The 22417-nt window shown below is 39.5% G+C and overlaps 1 protein-coding gene across 7 annotated transcripts in view; it reads right to left on the bottom strand.

Annotated features, from left to right (window-relative positions):
* The window catches only part of LOC310882904 (uncharacterized protein), a 76669-nt gene that overhangs the window by 19599 nt on the left and 34653 nt on the right, over positions 1-22417 (bottom strand). The window contains exons 1-4 of one of the 7 annotated variants that reach the window (XR_014573224.1): positions 16397-16990; positions 12841-12950; positions 7910-8034; positions 7618-7635 (exon numbers count right to left, since the gene is read on the bottom strand). The gene's annotated coding sequence lies outside the window, so the exon portion shown is untranslated. Of the gene's footprint in view, positions 1-7617; positions 7636-7909; positions 8035-11871; positions 11897-12840; positions 12951-16396; positions 16991-22417 lie in introns of those variants that run through there. The other 6 variants (XR_014573225.1, XR_014573219.1, XR_014573220.1 and 3 more) reach the window with 6 other exon arrangements.

The raw sequence follows: 22417 nt of genomic DNA on the forward strand, positions 1-22417 counted from the left end.
CTTTGTCTTAGATTTTATATATATATATTTAAAACAAATGCCTATAGCAACACTTGCTAATAACCACAATTTTCCCTTCCCCAACAGTATGATTCCCAGGACAGAGTCCTTTGCCTCATACATTAAATTTCAGGATGAAGGAGAATATGTTCAGTGGTCACCGCTTTGTTCACATTCCCATTTGGATTACTGCTTGGAAAGCCTGAGCTTTCTGCAGTGTTACTGAGACTGTGAAGTAATTGCCAAAATTCAAAGAAGCCATAAGCTCTTCTGTTTTCCATGTAGCCAAAAATACCTGATAAGCCATTTATGCCTATATGGATCTCATTATGCTCAAGAACTTGCACTGATCTAATTAATAACACTTCTTCCACATAGTGACACTTAAGCAGACACTAAAATTGCTCAAAAATGAGTATGAACACCATCTCACAGATGGAATAAAAGACTTGATGAATTGGTTTGCATAAGACTTCAAAGAGAAGGAAAGAGCAAATTTATGTGATTCACACCCCAGTTATTTTTATTTTACCATCATATTCTTGTCTGTAAAGATATCTACACATGTGTTACACAAAAACACACGTGTCAATAAGGATCATATAAGTCAAAAGTACGTTCCAGAAAAATATTGTTTTTAAATGAACTAATAAATGTGTATTCATGTTATGCCTCAAACTGCAGGCATAAGAAGTGTTATTCTGTAATTAAATATCTCATGGCAGGAGTGAAATGCAGTCATCTGAGTATACCAGATGTTGCTGCTCCACACCCTCAGCTTTGACTTCCCAGCATGCACCATATATTCAGACTGTTTCCTCAAATACTAATGGAAGCAGAAGAACAGAAAAAGGTACAGCCAGAAGTTACCTTTCACAAGTTGGAGTGCTGAAAGGCATCTTCAGGACAGAGATGAATTCCTCCAGAAGGATAGAGCATGTGTTTTTGTCCACTAAACCACATTTCTACAAGCATATGGAGTGACAGAGGAGCCAGTTTCTTCACATTGGCATGTCCATATTAGTAGCAGCAATCACCTATTAATTATTTTCATGCTTTATATGATGTTAGAAGATTAGCAGTCTTCAGCATATCCCAATTGTCACTTCATATTGGGAAAGGTTTAAAGAAAGCAAGCTAATTCACCAACACATTTTGGGACATTCTCCTACCCACCCGGAAGGCAGGAATGGGCGTAGCTTGTGGAAACCTCTGACCCAGTCAAAGAATCTTTGTAGTTAGAAAGGTTTCAAGCACATAACAAAGGCAAAACAACAACTCCGTAGCTCCAGAGAATGGACTTAATTCCCCACCTACGTGACTACTGAGCTGATACAACCTTTACTCTCACACAAATGTTTGCCTGTAGCTTCCAAACATCACTTCATTTATTCAGTCAATTCATCGACTTGGGTCAGGTTCAGACATAAACATGTGTCCAATACCCACATTGCTAATATGCTTAAAAGAAAGTAATGAACGCTGTACTTCCACAGAGGTAAAATGAACGCAAACCCTCCCAAAATAACTGTACGCACTTGAGCAAGAGCAATGCTCTGAGCAGCAATAATCCATCTTTCCTGTTGGCAAAATATTCCACCAGTCTATCAAATTTTTAGTTTTGTACTTTGCTGTCTTCTCATGCATAATGCACAAACACTTGGATTCCAGGTGGACATCCAAATCATTTCATGTTTTTAAGCCATAATTTTGGATTTCTTAAATAAGCTGCTCATTATGGACGTTTTTAAAACGTTATTTGGAGACTTACAATAAACTCCAGGGCATATTTTTTAAATTCAGAACTTAAGTTGGTCTCACAAAGCATCCCTTTAAAACTTAGCATACACAAACTAAATGTGCACACAAAAATATACAAATAATTACCTGTTTTGTAACTAAGTATTTTGTACATACAGAAAGAACATTTGTCCACATTTTGTAGGGGAAGTTTCAGATATGAAGTTAAAAATGTATTGGCATACTGAATTTTAGCTTGGTCTTCAGTTAATTAGTCATGACCTGTGTTATTCCTGTCCATTAAAAGGAATCAGTATCATCTTGAAAATACAGAGGAAGCAAGAACTAGTGTAACTTGAGGTACTTATGTGCTTTTTCAACATTAGTTTGCAAACATGTTCCTGCCCTTCGTGCCCATCACAAAGCTTTGTGACTTGTGGCTGTAGTTAGACTGCATACCATTGGTACTTAATTCACACATCCTCTTCCCCAGCTATATAGGCACCCAAAACCTAGCAGTGACAATTGGAAATCCACCAGAATAACTGCTGAAGTGCAGTACCACAGCACTTGTGACACGCACACGGGGCATCTAAGGGGGAGATCTGCCTATCGTCATCTTAAATCTAGACAAAAGACTGTTTGATATAGTAGACCATTGAACTACAGAAATCATGACTTTCAAATGCAAGTATTCTGCCTTAAAAAGAGAAGGCAGAGAAACAGGAAGGGAAAAACGTCCCTACCTCCTGCTAAGCAAAATATGCCTTTGAGAATAATCTGCAACATGTAGTTTGAGGTTCTGGTTTTCATGTTCCAAATTCAACTTGAGAGGGACTCAAGCCGTCATCAGAAGAGTGCATTAAAGAGTTCTGCTCTCTGAAGGAGTTCATTTTTGTGCCTATGGATCTTCAACCCCTTTGCACTCCAATAGTACATTTACTGAACTGAAACCTATACCAGTTTCAACAGATATTGCAGAGCAAGACTCAGCAAGAAGCAATGTTTGCAGCCATCAGGGAATTAGAGAGAAGACTAACTACTAAACTGGGCTGAGACTGCAAGTTTTAAGTAAAAATATCAGAGACAAATCGTGGTTTTGGGGGCTTGCAAACACAAATTGAACATCAAGGGACAAGATTAAAAAAGCAAAGCTTTTTTTTTTTCCCCATTTTTGTTTTAAATGGAGAAACAAGGAATTCCTGATGTGGCATTTCCTCCTTGGACCAAGTCATAAATCATGTAGATCTTAGACTGAAACAATACCTTTGCTACTCTTTGAAACAATGGTGTTTTCCCAAAGTGTTGCCTCACAGTTTGTTTCACATATTAGTATAACACAAAGATTATGCCAGTCTTTACTACAGTCAGATTTACATTCCTAGTCTTTCACTTGAGCTTTCTCTCTTCCAGCACGCACTCCTTCCATCTTACTTCCTTCAATTAAATGCACCTGACATGAATCCACAGAAAAAGCACAAAAAGAGCTAACTCTAAAATACAGCCAGAACTTGAAGCTCATGTATTGCCTGCCTCTTTATCATTCCTCTCTTGCATCACTTAAACACTCATGGGGACCAGATCAGGTACCTTTTTTTTTTTTTAAAAAAAAAAAAAAACAGTGCCCAAAAACAATTGGTTCCAACTGCTCCTTTGGCACTAATATAGTCCTCTACTTGCTGAAATATCTGAAAAATAACATTTTCAGAAACAACAACAATTGGCAATTGAGTAGAAGTTTCTTTAAAGGCTTTTTTAAAATAACAAAAAACCTTATCCTGAACTATATATATTTGGTACTTTTAGTGTCATAAATACTTTTTTTTTTTTTTAAATAAAAACAGAGTTAATCACAATAATAATAATTAATAACCATCACAATAACAATTATCTACTGTAAACTCAGCCTCAGTAAGGAAAGGCAAAGCCAGTCGTTGAACTCCTACATTGCAACACTTTGCATCTGTGCATCTAGAGATAGCATATTGACCTCATCCAGTTTATGTCTTATGCTTGAAAAAAATGAAAGATTCAAAGTCAATGCCACTGCTACCTTGGTCTTTTGGCATAACAGCACCCAGAAGTTGTTTCCATTACCAATACCCCCATTTAAATTCTCTTGAAGAGACCTACAGCTGCTAAAGGATCTAGATAGGTCTCAGAAAATGCACACCATGGATTTATGCCCTGAAATTACATTAGAAAGACATTTAAATTAGAATGGTAAAAGTATAGTATTGAAGGGTTTTTTTTGTGTACCTCAGTTATGATTAGGCAGTCAGTTGATTACCAAACTTATCTGTGAACTTGAAAGAGAAGTGCTCAGTTTGATTGAGTTCTTGTCCTGTACTGTTAAAAAGATCTACTACAAAATGGCATTAGAGTTTTCACACTCATGTTACTCTACTACATCACCTATACACATACAACAATATTCACAATTTGACCATTATTCTATGATGCACACATTTTGTGTACTTACATACATACATACGCTGCCATAGCTGTGTCTGGAGTTTCAAGGACATGCTATTGTTCTTAGTTACCTTCTCCAGCTAGATAATCTTGTGCAAAAAAAGCTGCCAACCATTTTCAGGACAGAATAGCATATACCTAGCCTTGTTATAAGAAATTGTAAGATATAAAGCATGGGAACATCCAGCACAACTTCTTTCTTTTGCTCTCTGAAAAATACCAACAATTTCAGAGTCAGCAAAATGCTGAGTGGCAACAGAAAAGGTGGGCTGGAAGAGAGGGCTCATTGTGTTTATCCAATTATAATAACTAGTTAGAATTACACATTATGCATTTAAATTGATTAGTTACACACATTTATTATAGGCAACTGTTTCCCCCCCCCTTTTTTTCAGTTGCATATCAGCATTTGCTGACAAGAGAAGTGTTAAAGAAAGCCGAGTTGGACAATAAAGAATTATTCTGCAGGGACAACAGAAAAACATGGAAGGCACCAAATGCAGCAGGAGAAGGCTAAGATATATGATGGTGAGGGAGCCATGGCAGCTGGAAAGGAGCTGGAAGGAAACAGGATGCAGGATCAAAACATAAGAAGTGGAAAGAGCAAGAGCAGAAACTTTTTCCTCAGTGTTAGGAGAGCAATGGTGAAAGAACGGGAGATCTGCACATTTCTGCTGACCACTTCCAATCTGAAACCTCCTTTTTTCTTAATGGTTCCAGTAGCACAAAAGACTTAAAAGCCTTGCCTAGAGGAGCTCTGGCATTAAAAGAATATAAAAATAGCGCAATGATTCGGAGTAGGAGCCCTGCAAAACAAGTAACAATGAGGCAACAATAGTTCTGCTGGCTGACCCAGCGCACCTAAAGAAAAATAATCTATTCTATTTTAAACAAATAAGAAGTTTATGCATTTTAGAACCTTTTCTCACCTTACATTCTCTTATTAAGGTGAAGTATTATTTTCCTAGTAAGGTAACTCATAATTAAACTGATGCCACAATCTTTTCTCCCCCAGTATTACCCTAATGTAATGAATTCCTTTAATATTGTCTTTTGCTCTAAGGGCACTGATCAGGTATCATCTTGACCGCCTTTAGTGTTTCAAAGGCTATCCTCAAAATAAGACCCCTGTTCACAGATGGTTTCAACATCTTTATGTATCGAGACCTTAAATGACCTTTTCTCTTTTCAGAGAAAAATAGCAACAACAAAGCACACTTAAAACATTTGTGGCATTCCACTTTGTTATACTGTGGGTGCCATGCAAACCTGAAGTGCCTTATCCTCCCTCAAAAGTTCTCCTCGCCTTTGGCTGATTTGGTCTCTGTTCAATTGGCATATGAGATGGATCATTACAAAGAGCTGTGCTCTGGGGCTCTTCAAAGCACAGTAATGTTTCTGTCTTTATGACTCTTGTCTCTCAAATCTTTTATATATGGATTTTCTCTCCCTACAAATTAAGGACAAATCTAACATTTGGGTTTAATTTTTTTCCCCTCAAATTGACATCCTCAGTTTTATGATGTGATTTTATTTTATAGTTGCATATAGTACTTTTCTAAAGCCAGTTGTATGTTTTGTAGGACATATACTGATCCCATTATCACAGAAGCGCAAACTAGTAGAAGACATGGGGGGGGGGGGGGGGGTATCTGTGTGAAATCAGTAAACATCCATTCTTATCAGACCAATTTTGTCCTTCTTTTTCACTTTCCACAGCAGATTACCAGTTTTTTCAACACTTTAGAAGTTTGTAGTAAGAGCAGATGAACAATCAGCTGAATCTATCATCCTGTCACCAGAGAAGGCACTGTAATGTACCAAGGGCTACCTAAGGATTATATGAGCTAGCTTACTTGAACACCAATATTTCACTGCAGCTGCACAGAAGACAGAGCCTAGCTTGCCCTGCTGCTTGGTAGGTTTATGGAAGGGTGTGGATACAGGTAGATAAGCTAGCCTTTTAGTTATTCTTGGGCAGGTGACTGGTCCACATCAACCAATGAGTAACCACTGTAAATGTACAGATCAGTGAGTATCTAATGCTCTTTGCCCCATGTAAACTGAAGAAGTGGTCTGTGTTGTTGTGCATGTGTGACATCTTGCATCATGCACTCATGATCTTGACTTTAGTCTCAGAAATAAAGGGTCAATTTTGTAAGCAGAGTTGCCGCATAAGCTTTGCTTCTCAAACAACCCGGTATACATGATGTTTCTAAAGGCTTGTTGGTAGCCTTACAAACATTTCTGGACCACGGTTGCAGCGTGTGTTCTAGAGACACGAGCAGCTCCTCTCCTCTTAACGTTACACAGATTTTTGTTTTCAAATGAGAACTGACCCAAAGCAAAGCCGCTTACTTCCGGGGCTGTAAGCTTCATGTGAGCTCATGTTCCTTAGATTAGGTCATGATAAGGGGCAAAACTTCGCAGAGTTGCAAGGGATAGTCGGGACCACAGGAGATGGATGCAATAACTCAGGAAAACAACATGAAGGAAAACCTGTTGATAGGATTACTAGCAGCTTTCACTTCACAGCCTCTAAAGCATCATCATGTTACAAAACACACAATCATGGGATCTTATGTACTGATGCTCTGGAGATAAAATCTGTAAATACTATCCCTCAAAATTGATAATTACAGAAACATCTATAGAACAAAGTGACAAAAACATGTAACAGGAATACATATTCATGACTAACATCCACAACAACTATTTATTTTCATATATCACTCTCTTACCACTGCTACATTTGCTGTATTGGTAATTATTGATAAAGCTGTGTGCTATTTATTCTGGCAAGGTCGTTAGCTACTTATTCTTCTACTTTATTTTATTGGATGTATTAGCCGGACTTTTTCCCTCCATTCACAGTCCTTCTTTCTAGGAATTAGGACATACAGACCCATCCCATCAGACACTGAGCAGCCACCCCCAAGTTTGCATATTAGTTGTATACCTTAGGTATATAGTAATATATGAATTAACACAAAAAGGAGAAACAAAAGGGGGAAAAAAGCTGTGCAGAATTACCAAAAAAAAACAACAAAAAAAAACAGAAAACAAAACTTATCTGTGGAAAGAAAAGCAGGTTTTTGTTTGTTTTGTAAAGTTTCCACCACTCATGCTGTAGGGGAGACCCCACCTGCTGTTAGAGCAGCAGCACAGGTCCCTGGCCACCCACTGCTTTGCCCTGCCAGCTACCAAGCCGCAGAGTTACTCAGTAAAAGAACTATTTGCACTTGTATTACTGCCTCAGAAACTCCTCAAACACCCTCCCATTGCCATTGCTGTCACCAGTTTGCTGGCAGATCAGTTACTCCTGTCTTTACTGAGGATAGTAGGAACATTGCTGTTGGTGAGCGTTCTTTACCTCGAGGCCCGTTGTGCCACGAAAGCAGTATGTCCCAGCCTAAACAACTGTTAGACAGCAAAAAGCATAGTTAGGAAAACACTTTGCAAAGATTACAGCCTAATCTACACCAATGATAAGGTACCCATTGCAAAAATATATAAAAAAGTCAACCATGATCTTTTATTTTATGGCTCTTAATCCATGTTCGAGTTCATTGCTACAGCCTTGCTGTGCCCTAATGGGGACTTCTACACATGAGCAGATTCTATGAAATCAAGAGTAATTAAGCTAATGGGACTGCTAGAAGTAGTTGTAGAGCAGTAGTAGTATAAGAATTACCTATAAACCATGCATTTCCATGTCATTCCATAAGTTACTTGCTCCCAAATGAAAATTGTCAGTCTGTGTTTGTTTATGTTTTGGAGCAGAAAATAATTTGTTTCATTTCTGATGCAAACACTTCCCTAGAAAGAAAAAAAACATTTACTTGTTTTAATTGACCCTGACTTGAAATCAGCATGGGATTTGTTTGTTGGCCAAAAACATTTGAACAATGCTTGTGATTGCAGAGCTAGCTAACTGTTTTTAATTTTAAAAGAGTTTCCAATTCTGTACAGTTTCCTTAAAGAGAAGAAAACACAAAAAATCAACCATCAACAACAAAAAATTACACACGCCTGCCCTCCAAGTCCAAATTCTTTAAAAAGCCTAGTTTGCCGTTGCCTTCAATAAACCTGTTCAACTGAACCCCAAAACTGCATCTAATAGCAAATATTTTACTGCATAGTACACCCAATAGTTTTCTGATATTAGAAGATACACCACTCATGTGGAGAGTACTTTTGTACTGCAGGATGCAGGTGGGGGAGGAAAAAAAAACACACCTTGGCAAATCAAGTCCACCAAATAGACTCATCAATTCTAATTGGCTCTGCTGTGCATATAGCAAGTAGTGCAACTGCGTGCTATTGCTCTCTAAGGGCTATTTATATACTGCGACACATTGAAATACTCTGCTGGAAGAGGAAGGAGTCTGTAACAGCAAAGCCTGGTTTCACAAGTCAGCTCTTGTCTTGCTTTGTTAGCATCAGGGAAATCTAAGAAGGACCGACACCTTTATGTGATGCAGAGAATTAGGATCAAAGCAATCCTTCCGCAATCTGACATTGTTTTGCACTCTGAAGTACATTGACCCTTTTAAATTTGTTTACTATTTTGACCTTTTTAAATTGAGACCTTACTATTTTTTCCCCCATTGACAGTAAAGCACAGACAAAATTGCAAACTAGGCATAAACTGGTCAAAGATTCATTAAGAACAAGACAAATAACATATCAAGTTAAATGTACAACACCATTAGATGGTTTAAAGGGTTGCTTCAGTAAATTGAACCTCACACTACACTGCAGAACTGAGACTTAATAGAGAGTAAGAAGTCAGAGCAAGTCAGGTTTTGTATAACTAACGCTTCTGTATTTGAGATATTCCATACTAATATCACAAATTAACATCCAATCCTTACAATGCCACATTGCAGCTATGAGAACAGGGGGGAGATGGGGTGTGTGTAAGCAATGAGACACGTGTTTAAAAGCTTCACTATGGGTCAAGGTTTGAGAGGACTTTAATACTGCTACTAATCACCACATCATCCCTATCAAACACGTGGACATAAAGTTACAGCTTGGCCATAGCATAGCCGCAACATGGTCAGTGGCGATCAGAAAGAAAGGGCTGCTATCTGCTATAGAAAACCATTTCTCCCATTCTAGGAAATGAGAAGGTGGGTGCCAGTGTTAGCTTTCTGTAGTCAGTATGCATAGATGGAAGTGGGGAGGAATGTCAGATTAGAGTTCCTTACAAGTAATTTAAGGAAGGTTAAAAAAAAGTATAGGTACCTCAGGATAATCCTGCCATCTGTCTGCATGCTGGTGCAAAGCAGCAATACTATTCAGCAGCACAGTCATCATCTCAATATTTTTGTTCCCTGTCCCCTTTTCTGAGAGGTAACTACCAAGACTGCAGCGTGCCCAATAGGGAAGATCCCCATCAGACAAACAAATACAGAGCACACAATCCCCAAGCCACCATTTACTGAAGTGCAATCAAAGATCTGCAAATCGCAATATGATAAATTCATTTTGAGTACTGCTCCAGCCGCCCAAAGGTTAAATCAAATTTGAGAGTTTATAGTGGACATATAATGTCACGGTCAATCATCTAGGCCAGTTCTACTTTGGCTGTGGGATCGGTCCAGATAACATCCAAAGGTCCTTCCAGCCTAAATTACTTTATGTATCACCCATTTGTGCCTTGCCTAACACCACAAAGGAGACAGAGCATCAGTCCTCCTCCCTTCTTTTATAACACAGCTGAAATAAGCCAGCTACATTTGCATCCACTACTAGTTTAAATACTAAGCTCACCCTTGAGAACATTTTTATAAGTCTCCCAACATACCTCCCCAAATTCAAAATAGGTAAAGAAATACATGTTGCATACTTTTTACAGACATTTTAGAAAAAAATGTCTTCAAATTACTTAAATCCTGAGAGTTTCCAATAGAAAAAGTGATGGAAACAGCACTTTTTAATGAGATGGACAGCAATGACTTCAAAGGGCTTTGCATTCAAGCAGAGGGCTTCTGCATACCAAGAGGGGATGATTATGGTATGTCTGACTTCTGTAAACTCAAGCAAGTTTTCTGATTGCTCTTATTTCTATTAATGCAACTTGTCCTCATGACTTTGTGCAGGAATGATTATAATTTGGAGACAAACAGGCTTAGAATAGCAGGTCACACTGCTTTCCTCCCTATTAATACAACCTAAAAAAAACAACTCGCATTTTGCTTATACTGTTCTGTGTTTGCCTGCAGTGAGATTACACACTCCAGCGTTTTCTGTCCTAGGTTTCTTTGGCTACTGGCACAGTGGCCACCTGCATCCCCTCAGGATCATGACTTCCAGCACAGCACATGTCCAGCAGCAGCCTGGCAGTTCGTACATGGGATCCTCAGAGCCCCAGGCACAGCCGTACCATAGCACACAAACTGGGTGTTTGAGTGGCTGTGCAGCACAGCGTGATGCTGAAACTGCCCGGGGCTGAGACACTTGTGGGTCTGGAAGCAGGAAGCTCTGTGCAGAGATAAAGCTTATGGGGCTAGGTGTAATGCCATGCTAACACAGTTACCATACTTCCTGGACTCGAGCAGGTATTGCCACACACAGCTGTGCACAGACTGCACAGGTATGTGCATGTAAGGGCACAGGCATGCATATGCATGCACCAAACCCTTACAACTAGCCCAAGGCTTCTTTTGCAGGTCTCTAGTACACATTGAAGAAAAGCACTATGAACCTCTTTAGAAAATGTGATTTTTTCAAGGTGTTACCTTTTGATATTTAAGGACGAATCAATCAAAGCAAAATATCAGACTGCATGATATATACCTAGCATAAATGAAAATATTATGAAAGAAGGCACTGTTGTTTTAGGAAATGACTGACAGGAAAAAAATTGTGACAGGCAGGTGACTGAAATTCTTTTGAATTAAGTAGTGTTAACTATGTCAATATCAGCATTCCTCTAACCAGAGAGTAAGGATTCATATTAGAGAGAGAGAGAGCCCCGCTGAAGACCACAGTCATCCTAGATCTATGAAGTTACAAAACCAACACCAATGGAAGATAAAAGGCTTTTATGGTAACATCACTCAGAGCAAGGCTTTCAGTAAAATAACAGTCTTCAGGAGATAACTGCAGACAGAGCACAGGGAGGGGGGAAAAACATGAAGTCCGAACAAAGTGAATAAGATTCTTCTAATGCTAATAGAGCTTTAAAAGATTTGTGGAGGTATTTTTAGTGGAGGATATCCTCTTACACTTGCAAAATCTGCTTGAACCACTCTGACCAGTCACACCTCTCGTCATTTTACTCATTTCTCCAACTCTGGGGATGTACAAATAATCAGTGTTATGAGAGGAAAAATGACAAAATAGGTATGTTTAAGATGAGAACTGCAGAAGAGTCACATACATACACCGATGTGCATTCAAAATGAATATTAAAACAATATTGAATAAGTGGGGTGTTAAGTCTATTTTAGCCATGTCTTTACTAAAATTTTAAACGCTTGCTTCATTTTAGCAGGATATTTTTCAAAATCCAGTGGCAAACTCGCAACCTTTTACTATCAATTAGAGGTTATACTAGCCATTGGTCAAAAAGAGAGGAGTAATATTATTTACATACTGACAACACAGCTTCAGCTTATCCACAGAGGCACACAATACACATCACTGAAATATTGGACAGTCAACTGAGCTATAGGAAGAGAAGAGCAAACACCAGTTACACCACTTGAAATCTGGCATAGCAAAAACCTATGCATGCTTATTTTTAGTTGGTCCAAAACTGGCTTTATTTTGTCACTTAATCAGAAGCTGCTTTATGCAATTTTGGTCAACTTCTTCAACCTTACTTCAAAAAGGTTTCTAAAAAAAAAATATCAAAACAACAACAGAGTTTGATCAAACATCATCTTTTAAGGGGTGAAACATCAACAATGCATCCACTGAAGCAAATGAGGGAAAAAATGCATAAGAATGCCTAAGCAGTAGAAAAAGCCCCCCAAAAAGCCTTCCAGATTTTCTTTCCTTTAACAGATGCAAGGAAAACATTAGATGTACAAACTGATCAGACTGTGCCAAACACGACTCCTCTGCTATAACAGCATGGATCCAGCACACTTCAGTTGACACCTATTGTGTGACACCCTATTTAATCCTGCTGGGCTGAGAATTTGCAGCTTCTACGGGAAGTTGCAGCCTGAGCTATCAGAAATGGCAGGCTGGGGGAGGTCCACAAAGTCCTGGAAGCAGCTTTGTGCAGCTGGCGTATTTCAGCTCAGCAATAACTGTTTAGAGTCAAGTACCCAGAATGTCTTGCACTACTCCCCAGTCCCAGTTCAGAATCTATTTAGAGGTGAATCTCAAGAAAAAGGGAGTTTGCTGTCTATAGCTGAAGGCAAAATCCCCAGCTCCCCCTGATGAGTATGCAAACTTGATGTGAATATCAAGTAGAAAGAACTGCTTATATTAATTTTGCACCAGCAAAACACTAGTAAGGGAAAAGCCTGCAAACACTACCATTTCCCATCCCTGTGTCACATACACACTGACACCTGCTATTTCCACCTCCTGTACTGTGATTTTAATTATGTGTGGGACAAACAATTCGTCGGGACGGAAATTCCAGAGTCCACATACCTGTGATTTTTGTAGGGAGAAACATTCATTCTTCACTGCGATGTCAGGGGGATACGTCATTACATCAGAAGCAAATCCTCATCATTTTCTTTGATTGTTTTCAAGTGTACCTGCAGGAAGGTAAAAAAAAATCTTAACAGTTGTAACAGTTTCCGTACACTAACCACTGTAAGAATAGTAATGATCTTGGCTCATATTTTGTCAGCAAGGGCAAATTTCCTTTAAAGAAATAGCTAATTACGTCTGTTTCAGATCTCTAAATTCCCTCAAGGTTGCATTTTAATGAGATTCAAAAGACTTGCCAAAATCAAGTTGAAAGCACATTTGGCATTTTTAAATATGCATTCAGATAAACTTGATAAATCTGTTGATATGCTGTTATCTATCACTCTCTAAGATACCCCAACATGTTATTCTTTACACAAAACCTGCCATCAAACATGCTGCACCTTTAGTAGAAAAAAGTAATGCATTCATCAGGGACTAGCAATATAATCATGTTAAAAGAAAAACAAGGAATAAAAAGTCAAATAAAAATGCAACAGAGGGAAGATGCAATGAATCCTATCTTGCATGGATTGAAACCTCACTTGTTGTGTTTTCAGAGCAGTGTCATGACAGAATTATCTGCTATATAAAAGTTTTTTTTTTTTTTTTTTTTAAAGGGGGGAGGACCACTACCATACTTAGAGAAGTGCTGAGGTTACCTTGATGGTACAAGTATGTACTTCTATGCTGAAAGCTGTCTTTCTGCAACAGCATCTTTACATTCAGCAGAATTGCATAGCCATTCATATCACACACAGCGCTTTACTGGATTTTTGTTCTTATTAGCTCTGTGCAAATGACTGAGAGGGGAGTGAGGGTGCTGAATCCTATCCCTCCTTGAGCATTGTTTACCAGGTCCCTCACTAACTCCCAATCAGTTCCACTTCTGCAATTCTGCTGAAGGCAATGAGTTTCCACAGGTATTGCCACACACCACAATTAGAAAGCAGTTTCAGTTCAATGAGGCTTTATTGGCTTGACAAGGCATACAGGGCTTATAAGTGTGTAAGAAAAGGCAGAACATTCCCAGCTCTGTCAAAAATCAAGTTATATCCATCAAGGAGAAAGCCACTTCTTGAGCATGAGCTTTGGTATCCTATGCTGTCTGTCAACATCTGCAGTGCACTGGAACTAGAAGACCGCACTTGGTGTATTTGTGTGCATTTAATGTGCTTCATATTCCTGTTTCCTGTTCAAGGTCTCAGCTAGAAGAGCTGCAACATGACAGCTGGTTCTGTATTCCTTACGCACATCTATTTCATGCTTCTTTTTTTAAGCAACAGTGTTCATTGTATTCTGTCACTTTTTTCTTGCTTTGTAATAACCCGTATGAGAAGTGGTAACAAAAAAAAATACTGTTATGTCTCTGTATTTTGGTTAGCAAAGCAGATCATTTCAGCAACCTGCCTGAAAGTTTGCTGTTGCACTCCAGCACTCCCCTAATGTCAATGACAAGCCTAGGGCTCTCAAAAGGAAAATCAACATCTCAGCTGGGCTGTCTATGGGATTTTTGCTTTCCAATAACAGGTATCTCCTTCCTATGAATGGAAGCCAAGGATTGTCATAGGCAAAAGCTACCATGCTGTGTAAAATGCAGAACTTCACATATGACTCAGGGCTTCAGGAAAACTGTTGTACCTGACTGTGAACATAGGTTTTCACTTTCAGAGTGTTTAAACCTGGTTTTCATGCCCAATTTTACATGGAGATTTTAGGATATGGATTTAAATGTTGCTAAAGTCATAATTCCCCCTTCTGTATGTTTTATTCACTGTATTAAAAGGTATGCTAGATAACTGTTATGCTTCATAGGCCTGTGAAACATCCACATGCTTACTGAGAACTTTGAACATTCAAATGCTTTGATAATCGGGTATGTTTAGTATTGGCTCATTCACACTAAGTAGACAAGTACGGTACCCTTCATTGGATATCTATTTAAGTGAAGTTTTTACCATTTCAGCTCCCCCACATATTGTCTTTCTTGGTTGATCTAGATCCTTCTAGAAACATGATTTTCCCCAACAGTTCCTTGAATGAAATTTGGCAACTGCATAAGTACTAGTCAGGTTGTCACTTAAATCCTTATTTTATTTTATTTTTTTGTTCTTGACTTCATCTCTTCCTCTACCAATCTTCCATATAAATAAAGCTAAATTGAAGTTACTCTACTCCATGCTTCTTAGTTCACTGAATTAATCAGATGAAAATATTCTCCATATGATAATTAGCATCACATAATATCATAGATTATCTCCAGCTGTATCGTTGTTATCTCACTGAGGTCTTTGCCCACTGGCCAATCTTGCAGATAGTTGTCTTCTAAACCCTTTAAGCAACCCATCCCCTCCTTCCCTCGGGTTTATCTGACCTTGTAGTTAAACACTAGGACAACTCCTCTCTGCCAGCTGCCCCATCACCTGCTTCAGATGAGGTTCTTCTATGAAGTTTATTCCTACAAGATGATTCCCTCAAAGATCTCTCTGCCCTCATACTTTCTTCTAAATTAACATTTTTATTTTTTTCCCACCTTTGCCACCATTTTTACATCTTCTCAATTTTTATTTTGTGATAGCCTCCAGACTAGCTTTATGTAAAGCCCTTTTATAAAGGTACATCTTATTATTATTTCATTCATTTTCATATACTTAAGAAAACATTTAAATACACATTTATTTAAACCCTGGACGCTTGCTCTTCAAAAAGCAGACTTACGTGTCCATACCGCAGACACTAATGATCTGCATCAAAATATAAGCAGAGAGGCTTTGACCAGGTTTCGTGGAGTTCTATGTTTCTTATAGTCATTCTTAGTTGCATTCAATCATTGCAATATTATAGTTTGTATCAATGGAGGAAGGGGACACTGACTTTCAGCAAGGTAAACCTTATTTTTAGAGCTAAGTAGAGCCAGAATAGCTTCTGGTTCAATGCTCATGAATTCAAATTCAGGTTCCAATGGTTCTCTCCCTAAAACCTTAGAAAAATAATTTTACTTTTTCCTTTGTAAGACAGTTATTGCATTTTTATACTAGAAGAATTAGATGTTTTAAGGCATAAGCCATCATTTTATAAAATTAGGGCATCTCCACAGCAAAGGTGATCTCTCTCACTTGTTTCTTCATCTCCCGCAAATCCCCAAGCCCCATATGCCATCAAAATGCATGATAAAAAGAGAATGGGTGTGTGGAGAGAGGCTTCTAAGTCTGACAAAACAGAAGCCAAGAAGACAATAGTTGAGCAGATAAGTTACCCTTCCAGAAAAAACAAAAACACAACAAACAAAACCACTAAAAAAAAAAAAAAAAACAAACAACTTTTGACTACTTTTGACTAATTAAAGAACAAAAAAGGATTTCCTTTCCATAGGGAATGTATTGATAAGCCTCTTCAAAAGCCAAAGTTATACATTACAATTGCTCCTCTGCACAGACCATTACCAGAGGAGAAAGGAAGAAAAAAGCTTATTAAAAACATAACTCAGGAAAACAAACCCAGCCAGGCTTACCTGCATGCACTAGCACAGCTCCTGACCCAACCAGCTGCCAGCCCACTCTGACTGCCCAGAACTCCAACAACAACCCCAACCCAGCTGGCCTGATGGAAGCAGCCTCTAGTACTACCCATCCCACTCCAACAGCTCCTGTCAGTTATCTCATCACAGGCATGTGAGGGATGGAAAATATCAACCCAGTTTCCTCCTTAGAGGAATAAAGGGTTTATAAAGTTCCCAGCAAGAAATTGTTTTCTTGCAATTACATTTCAGAAAATGTTAAAAATTTCTTCCAAATTAAATGATGCTTAAGATTAAAAAAGAAGACAAATCATACTTGGTCAAATATGCAAAAGAATTAAACAAAGGACATATTTCTTTCATGAACATACAGGAAGTTTTTACTGTCCCTATACCAATTCTCCTTTTATTTTTATTTTTTTTTTAAAACAGGACTGAGAAACAACAGTAACAAAAAATGATGTAACACAAGAACCAGATAAACTCTTCTCACAAGCAGCTAACAACTTCTTACCATCTTCTCACTAAAAATCTGAGTATGTTTTATAAACAAGATTTATGTCTCCAAAATACCATTTCCTCCTTATAAAAATCAATAGCTTCTCTAAAGTAAAATGTGCTTAGGTATAACAGATTACTATGAAAAGCAACATCGAGAAAAACATCATGTTAAAATGCTTAGCAAGGCTTTTCTGTTGAAGTTTGGAGAGCAAATATTATTGGCAACTTGCAGACCCTTAGGTTTACATTTTGGAGTTCCACATTTCAGGGTAATTCAGATCTGGGGTTTTAAATTTTGATCCCTCATTAAGTTTCCTGTATATTAAAAGATGACCTGTTATGCACTGATCCTGGAAATAATTATGCACATGGTAAATTTAATGTGCTGTAAGTAATCATTGCAATGACCCTTGGTGCATATAAAATTAAGTGGATGTGTATGTCCTAGCAAGTTCTAGGCCATAGTTTGTTTTATTGCACAATTTCTTTTTTATTCACTTTATTTAGATAAGGAACCAAGAACAGTAAGACAGGCCTTTGCAAAACTTAGAGAAATCAGAGACAAGGACAACTAATGGGAATCATCAGTTTTGGCCTGCCACTTTTTATGATGTATGGACAAATACTAATTCTTAAAATCGCCCACTTCTAAAAAAATGATCATGACTAAAACAACGCACTAAGAAGTGGCTGTGGCCATCAGAAGGGATGCCCACACAAAATCTCACTGTGCTTCAGCCAGAGCTCACCAGACTCAGTCAGTCTCTGTGAATATAAGGATTCGCTTGTGTGAATTATAGCCTGAGCAGGACCTTTGGAAGTGAAACACTTCTTCCTTCCCTTGTAACTTCACCAGAAAAAGGCTTCAGGTTTGGAGCAAAGTCCTGAAGGCTTGGCATAGATCCTGAGATAGATGACAGGGAAGAGACCAGATTGCAGTTCTCTGGTTTTGTGAGCACTTGGGAGCTCAGACCCTGCCAGAAGGGAGAACCATCACAGGGAAGTATACAATGCTCTGTAAAACACTTTAAGTGGCAGAACTAATGTGTCAGCAATGCAAATTAAAATACACGTTCTCTACAACTGCTCTTAGGTAATATGAAATAGCATTGTCAAAAATAAATAAACGACAAAGAAAACAGACGAACAAACACAACTTCTCAGAGATTTGGGGAAAGAAGAAACAGAACATATTGTTTCCCACTCACTCAGGGACATTGAGGTGAGTGGAGAGAATGAGGTGATGTGAAGGACAAAAAGGATGGGAAGAGAAGCAATGCAAGTGGGTTACAAGCTTTGATTTCTAGTTTTGCTGAGCATCGAAGTATGGCCCTTTCTTTTACATTTGTATTTACAGAGCATATAGAAAATATAAAAAAAGAGTATGGAAGTTCAGATGTGGCTTACTATGTACACAGATTATACAAGGACTTGTTCTTGAAATAGCAAGGCAAAATGTACCACTCATATGAACAGTTGTGCTTAGCTTTGCAACAATATCACTGTACTTAAGTGCCCACTCAAGTCTTTCATAAACTTGTGCAAACAGACTAGACATTATAAAGACTAACAGACATCAGAATCGAGTGCCAATTCTTGAAATGAAAAGAATTTTACAAATTAGGGTTCATTAAAAGCAAGACTCTCAAAACCTCCTTGAGGACTCAAGTATGCCTTCCTTATGGTCTAACTAGGAGAGAATATACAAGTCTTCTCCATTTTCAGCTTATTTACACTTTAGAGGTAGTGAAAACTGCCTCTGTTTCAGCAAGAAAACAGAGGATTTCTATCTTTGCCTGTCCAAGTTATGTGGCTAAAATACCTGCACTCCCCCTGCTGCCAGTGGTGTTGCAGATACCCTTCCAGTGACTTTCCTGCTATGAACCTAGAGAAGCCTACATCTCATCATTAAAAATACCGAGTGTCTAGGATGTCTGGTCTCTCCACCTTAAGGTCCTGACCCTCATGTCTTGATTTCTCCAATTTAAGACCTCTCATACAGGAAGTAAATAGTTAATAATACCTCTCAATCCTTATCTTATGACATCCTTGGAAAGCATCTCTTAAATGAGCCAGCATTCAAGCATTCTTAAATTCATGGGTGAATTTCAGCTCATTCTTCTTCAACACAGCCTTTAATCTTATGTATGTGGAAACTTCAGCTGGTAGCTGAATTCTCCCCAAGTCAACGGGTTGCAAACACACCTTCTATGTTAGCGAGTGCCAAGAGCCTGGCTGGACTGCATTAGTTTCAGCAGGATATCCTTAACCCCTGGCCTTGGAGTGAACAGCAGGACTCTGAGCAGCCACTGCCCTGTTATGCTGTACAGGGAATTGCATACAAGCACCTATATATATATCCTTCTTCTGGAGGCCCAGGTAACTGTAGGTGATGATATCACCAGACGTGGGTGAACAAAAGACCACTGAACAAAATAATTTCAAAGTCTAGCTGCATTCACCAGGTTTGTGCCAGAGACTTTGGCCTCACACCCAGAATGCCTGTGTTTCAACAAACACTGATAAAACACACGTTTCCCCTACTTTTCCAGCCAGATCTGCTTGAGCAAGGAGTTGATGCTGTCCTTCTGGTAGCTCCACCATCTAGATTCATTATGGCCAGGGGCCCTCTTCCCTCAGCTTGTGCCTGCAAGCTGCCTGTGATACCTGCCAAAGCCAGGAGGGCTCCCTGTGTCACCGACCACCTGCCGCAGGACACCCCATGCCACCCTTCGCCCAAGCCTGGTGACCCCCCATGCCTCAGGCCGGCATGGTGAGAGCTGGCTCCCCAGGGCCTCCTCTGCCAAAGCTGCCCCAGGCCCTGCTCTTGCTTCAGGCCACCCCCTGCACCAGCATCCATGGCTGATCTCCTCATGGCGAGCTGCTGGGCACTGTGGTAAAACAGCCCTGGCCTCTTCCCAGCAGCTCAGCTGCCCAGACAGTCCACTGGCCTCCTGCAGTGGCTGCCTCGCCATTCCTGCTCTCCTCTCCCTCCCACACAAGGTGGGTAAGAGTTAAACGATCCTCTGGTGTCTGTACACCACTTCCCCCCAATGTGCTCCTCAGCTCCTCTGCCAGGGATAAAACAATGTTGGTTGATGCTCAGCTTTGCTGGGAATGAGGAAACCTCCTGCTCCCACCCCGCTGGGTTCTCCTGCTGTCTTCTCCCAGAAGTGCCATCTACCCCAGGCATTTAACCCATACCTCCACATGCATTATTTATGGGCTGCTTTGGGTACTTCGATGATGAAGGGAGAGATTTTGACCAAGCTGCCAAAGGGAGGGCTGTCACAGCTGCCACTCTGTGGCACCCTTCATAGCTTCAGCTCTTGTCATTTATGCTCAGATGCTGCAGAGAGGTCCGCACACCTTCTGTAACAGAGACAAAGCAGTATTAAAGAGTTTTAAATCCATCCTACATGACTACTTACGGCACTAGTGTTATTTATTGTTTGGACTTTTAGGTAATGTCAAGTCCAAACAGCCTGCATTCTGAAACACTCGGGGTGATCTCTTGTTACCTAGTCAGTGCAGGGAAGTGCTATGGTAATAACAATAATGATTACTCCTTTCCAAAGCAGAGACATTTCTAGCCTGATCTGCCCTGGCATCCAGGTTCACCAGGCCTTCCCATGTCCCACTTCACAGTAAGCCCGCGATGCCCACAGGGAGACAAGCACTTCTCGCAGTTCCCAAGGTATGCACTGCCTGCGCAGACATCTGCAAACTTGTCCCTTGCCTCTCATCTCCGAGAGCCTGCACTGCAGCTAGGAAGGATTTGCCCCTCGGCTGTTAACATTGCTTCTCACATTTTTAACTTGAAGTAAATGCTTAATGATATATGAAAGGGATGCAAGAGCAACTGCAGGTTAATTCAGAATTAATTTGTATAAAGGGAATCACAGATGTCAGTCTCAACAATGAGGTCAGGAGTGAAAAAGACAGTTTTGAAATAAAAAAGTTAAGACAGAATAAAGAGGTGCACAGACGAAGAAGGAAATCAGGTAAGAAAAAAAGCATCAGGCATCTTGAGCAGGGTCTTGAGCAGTCTTTTCTCTGTTTCTATGATTTCTCAAGCTCTTGTGTTCTAAGCCAAGATCAATTGAGATTAATCAGTTGTATAGAAACCATTGTAAACTCATTGCAGGCTTTTAGAGTTTAAATTTGTTTATTGAGCACAATTTGGTTAGCATCAGGTGCTGAAGTTACAGACACCAACACTAGCATAGAAATTACTTTATTTAGCTCCCAGTAGTAAGTTTCTATAGCAACCTGGTCCTATAACAGGAAGCTGAGTTTCTGGCACATGAATGCTGCTACTCCTGCTAGAGATTGTTAATACAGTATTTTTGGAGCACTCAGCTGTTCCCTAATTCTTTCTAACATCCCTCCAGGCCCACCCTCCTGCCCCCCTTTCTTTTTCCTGAGGTCTATCTTCAGCATAAATCTGCCTGATTAGTCATACTTGTAATTGCACCCTTTGCTCTTAACCTTCCTTCCTTGGCTGTAACATAAAGTACCTATTTCAGCGAAGGTTTGGTTTCCCTGGCACTGTTCGTAGGGCGCACCGTGCTGCATTCAGATATGCTTTCCAAATTGTGCAAAGTGGTGGAGCTGGAGGGAGAGGACCTGGGTGCTGAAGCTGTCAGGACTGTCCAGAAGAACGACAGGTGCCTCCTTTGGACAAGTGACTTCCTGTGGCTTTAAACTTTCTGGACAAAACAAGAGTTATGGCAGCTCAGCCCACAAGAGGTACATCTCTGATGAACTTCAAGGAAGGTCTCATTCTGTAGATGCTCCTTGTGTCTCAGATTCAGAAGATAATCATGCTCTAACCTTACATAAGCTCAGATGTTTTGAGGTGGGGTCAAGGATGAAGCTGTGGCACTGACTTCTTGCAAAGATTAGAGACCCCATTGCAATTCCTAAATTTATTGGAAATTTGTGGCAGAATACCACCTTTAGACATTGAATTTTAAAGCAAACCTCCTCAAGACACTTCCAGTTTTATCCCTTAATTTACTGAGCTCTTTTAAAAGGTTGCAGGAGCACTCCATGAAGAGGCCTGTACGTATTACTGTAGCATGATCAAATTTGTCTTTTTTACCTGTAAGACATATATATATAAATGCATATATTTCACAAGTATGAATCAATAGTCTTTCTCTGCAACTAGCTTTTTTTCTGGTGCACATTCAAATGCTTGTATGAGGTGTTGGACAGTCACACAAACCATTGCTGCGATAACAGAAAACACTAATATAAGTAGGTGTTCAGGTGGTTCAGGTGGCATTTAGTAGGCATTTTGAGATTCTGTTTTGGGTGTTGTTCTTTTTTGTTGTAAAATTACTTTGCATGATGTCATTTGTGGGTAAAACAACGGTAGGTTGAAGCATTAGATGTTTATACTCTAGTACTGTTTTCAACTTCTCTGGCTCAATTCCTTCTACATCAAAGAGAAATGTGTTAATCTACCCAAAACCCTCTGGGGATGTCCCTTCTGCTATCTTGGAG

The sequence above is a fragment of the Anser anser genome (assembly GCF_964211835.1).
Source record: "Anser anser genome assembly, chromosome: 1".
Taxonomy (NCBI): domain Eukaryota; kingdom Metazoa; phylum Chordata; class Aves; order Anseriformes; family Anatidae; genus Anser; species Anser anser.